This window comes from Cupressus sempervirens, chromosome 2 (genome assembly GCF_028749045.1).
Source record: "Cupressus sempervirens isolate cs-2001-9-10 chromosome 2, ASM2874904v1, whole genome shotgun sequence".
Taxonomy (NCBI): domain Eukaryota; kingdom Viridiplantae; phylum Streptophyta; class Pinopsida; order Cupressales; family Cupressaceae; genus Cupressus; species Cupressus sempervirens.
In genome coordinates, this window is record NC_143119.1 from 553855379 (window position 1) to 553859911 (window position 4533).

A 4533-nucleotide genomic window follows, 5' to 3' on the forward strand; every position below is an offset into this window, starting at 1 on the left:
CAACGTACTCGAGTCGACTTGGTGAGGCGACCTGGCGAGCGGGCTCAAAGAGTCAACATGGTGAGGTGACTCATTGAGTCAACATGGTGAGGCGACTCATGGTGAGGAGCTATCCTTGAGGCAACTTTGTGGGCCTACTTGATTAGTCGACTTGGTGAGCCGACCTAACGAGCTGACACGGTGAGCGGGCTTAAAGAGGCGATGACTTGGTGGGGTAACTCGGCAAGCCAACTTATCGAGGTGAGATGGTGAGTCGACTTGGTGAGCTGACTTGGTGAGCACACTTAAAGAGTCAACTTCGTGAGGTGACTCGGTGAGTTAGCCCGCTGATGCGACTTGGGCGGGCCGACCTGGCGAACGAACTTAAAGAGGCGACTTGGGCGGGCTGACCTAGTGAGCAAACTTAAAGAGTTGACTTGGCAACGTACTTGAACAACCGACTTGGTGAGCTGACATGGTGAGTGGGCTTAGAGAAGCAAATCAGCGGGGCGACTTGATGAACGGACTTAAAGGGTCGACTTGGCGGGGTGATTTGATAAACGGACCTAAAGAGTTGACTTGGTCAGAGTACTTGGTGGGGTGAACTGATGAACGAACTTAAAGAGTCGACTTGGTGGGAGTACTTGGTGGGCCGACTTGATGAATGGACTTATAGAGTCGACTTGGTGAGAGTAGTTATTTTGGTGACTTGATGAACGGACTTAAAGAGTCAGCTTAGCGGGGTGACTTGATGAAAGGACATAAACAGTCGACTTGGTCGGGTGACTCGATGAACGAACTTAGAGGGTCGACTTTGCGGGGTGACTTGATGAACGGACCTAAAGAGTTGACTTGGTGAGAGTACTCGGTGGGGTGACCTGATGAACAGACTTAGAGAGTCGACTTGGTGAGAGTCCTTGGTGGGCCGACCTCGTTGGGTGACTTCGTGAACTGACTTAAAGAGTCGACTTGGTGGGAGTACTTGGTGGGGTGACTTGATGAATGGACTTCAAGGGTCGACTTGGCGAGGTGACTTGATGAACGGTCCTAAAGAGTTGACTTGCTGAGAGTACTTGGTGTGGTGACTTGATGAAAAGAATTAAAGAGTCGAATTGGTGAGAGTACTTGGTGGGGTGACTTGATGAACGCACTTGAAGGGTCGACTTGGTGGGGTGACTTTATGAACGGACCTAAAGAGTTGACGTGGTGAGAGTGCTTGGTGGGGTGACTTGATGAAAATAGTTAAAGAGTCGACTTGGTGAGAGTAGTTGGTTGGGTGACTTGATGAACGCACTTGAAGAATCGACTTGGTTAGAGTACTTGGTGGGGTGACTTGATGAACGGACTTAAAGATTCGACTTGGTGGGCTGACCTGGCGGGGTGACTTGATGAATGGACTTAGAGAGTTGACTTGGTGAGAGTACTTGGTGACTTGGTGGGCTGACCTGGCCGGGTGACTTGATGAACAAACTTAAAGAGTTGACTTGGTGAGAGTACTCGGTGGGCTGACCTGGTCACATGACTTGATGAACGGACTTAAAGAGTCGACTTGGTGGGCCGACTTGGCCAGGTGACTTGATGAACGAACTTAAAGAGTCAACTTGGTGGGTCAAACTAGCGGGGTGACTTGGTGAGAGTACTTGGCGGGCTGACTTGGCAGGGTGACTTGATGAACGAACTTAGAGAGTCGACTTTGTGAGAGTACTTGGTGGGTCGAACTGGCGGGGTAACTTGATGAATGAACTTAAAGAGTCGACCTGGTGAGAGAACTTGGTGGGCCGAGCTGGCGGGGTGAATTGATGAACGAACCTAAAGAGTTGACTTTGTGAGAGTACTTGGTGGGCCGACCTGGCAGGGTGAGTTGATGACCAAACTTAAATGGTCGACTTGGTGAGAGTACTTGGTGGGCCGACCTGGCAGGGCGACTTGATTAACGAACTTAAAGAGTCAACTTGGTGAGAGTACTCAGTGGGGTGCCCTGATGAACAAACCTAAAGAGTCGACCTGGTGAGAGTACTTGGTGGGCTGTCCATGCGGGGTGACTTGGTGAGGAAACTTAAAGAGTCGACTTGGTGAGAGTAGTTGGTGGGCTGACCTAGCAGGGTGACTTGATGAACGAACTTAAAGATTCGACCTGGTGGGCCGACTTGGCAGAGTGACTTCATGAACGAACTTAAAGAGTCCACTTGGTGGGCCGACCTGGAGGGGTGACTTGATGAACAAACTTAAAGAGTCGACTTGGTTAGAGTAATTTATGGGCTAACCTGGCAGGGTGACTTGATGAATGAACTTAAAGAGTCGACTTGGTGGGGTGACTTGATGAATGCACTTGAAGGGTCAACTTGGTGGGGTGACTCTATGAACGGACCTAAAGAGTTGACTTGGTGAGAGTACTTGGTGGGGTGACTCGATGAAAGGACTTAAAGAGTCGACTTGGTGAGAGTACTTGGTGGCTCAACTTTATGAGCAGAATTAAAGAGTCCATTTGGTGAGAGTGGGCCTAACGGGGCGATGTGGTGAGTGGGCCTAATGGGGTGAGTTGGTGGGGCGACTTGGCGAGTGGTATTAGAGAGCCAACGTGGTGAGGCGACTCGGCGAGTTGGTTCGTTGAGATGACATGGTGAGCTGACTTGGCGAGTCGACATGGCGAGCGAACTTAAAGAGTCGACTTGGCAACGTACTCGAGTCGACTTAGTGAGGCGACCTGGCGAGCGGCCTCAAAGAGTCAACATGGTGAGGTGACTCATTGAGTCAACATGGTGAGGTGACTCATGGTGAGGAGCTATCCTTGAGGCGACTTGGTAGGCCTACTTGATTAGTCAACTTGGTGAGCTGACCTGACGAGCTAACACGGTGAGCGAGCTTAAAGAGGCGACGACTTGGTGGGGTAACTCGGCAAGCCAACTTATCAAGGCGAGATGGTGAGTCGACTTGGTGAGCTAACTTGGTGAGCGCACTTAAAGAGTCAACTTCATGAGGTGACTCAGCGAGTTAGGCCGCTAATGCGACTTGGGCGGGCCGACCTGGCGAACGAACTTAAAGAGGCGACTTGGGTGGGCTGACCTGGTGAGTGAACTTAAAGAGTTGACTTGGCAATGTACTTGAACAACCGACTTGGTGAGCTGACATGGTGAGTGGGCTTAGAGAAGCAACTCGGTGGGGCAACTTGGTGAGCACACCTACTGGGGCAAGGTGGTAAAAAGACTAGGTGATTCAACTTGGTGAGCTGACTTAGGGAGCTAACTTGGTGAGCAAACTTAAGGGGTCGACTTGGTGAGGCAACCTGAATAGTTGACTCGGTGAGGTGACTTGGGGAGCCAACATGGTGAGCGGTCTTAAAGAAGAGGCGACCTATTGGGGCAACCTGGTGAGGCGAGACGGTAAGTCATCTTGGTGAGCCAGCTTGACGAGCTGTGAGTGGACTTAAAGAGTCAATTCTTGATTTGGCAAAGACCACATGGTTAGATGACTTGGTGAACCGACCTAGCTAGCAAAATTGGCAAGCAAACTTATAGAATCAACTTGCTATCCCCAGCCAGGATCGTACGCCTGGGTCGACCCAACTTGGGTCACCCAACTAGGTCAACCCATCTCCGTCGCCCCAGCCTCGGGCGACCTGACTGGGTCGCCAGAGTGGGTCGACGAGGGGAAAAAAAAAAAAACAAAAAAAATCATGGGAGGCCCTGTATAGCGAAAAGCGCTAAATTTTGGGCATTACAAAAAAAAAAAAAAACAAGTTACCCGCTTTTGGATCACGCACAAGTTTCAGTTCATGTATTGTCGAGCTGACTCGAGGCGTTACGCCTAGCTAGCCAGATTCGAGGTAGGGTAGCCGAAACGATCCGATTTGAGAATTTTCTTTATAAAAAGAGATCATGATAGGCCTCGTAAGGCAAAAAAGAATGAAATTTTGGGAGTTCAAAAAAAAATGTTACCCAGTTTTGGATTGCGCACAGGGCTCGGGTCACGTAGCATCGAGGTGCCCTAGGTGACATGATTCGAGCAAAAAGTCGACGGTGGCATGAGTCGTGCAAAAACATTGGAGGCCATTAAGGCTCGAGGCACTTCGAGTCGAGGTTGCCGAGGTGGGTCAGGTTGAAAAATTTGGGCGTTAACCAAAAAGAAAAAGTTAACCGCTTTTGGATCATGTACACGGCTCGGGGCACTTAGAATCAAGTCGAGCACGATGACATGAGTCATGCAAAAAATTTGGAGACGACTCAAGTCAGGGCATCTGACTCTATTCGAGTTCAAAACTTTGGGACTTGACAAAAAAAAGAAAAAAGAAAAAGTTACCCGGTTTTGGATCACGTAAGTGCCTCAGGCCACTCAGAATCAAGGTGAGTGCGATTACATGAGTCGAGCGAAAAAAAAATGGAGGCAGTTAAGGCTCGAGGCAATTCGAGTCAGGGTAGCTGAGTCGATTCAAAAACTTTGGCCATTAGCTAGAAAAAGAGTTAATCGCTTTTGGATCACGTACATGACTTGGGGCGCATAGAATCAAGTCAAGTACGATGACATGAGTGGTTCGAAAAAATTGCAGGCGACTAAGGC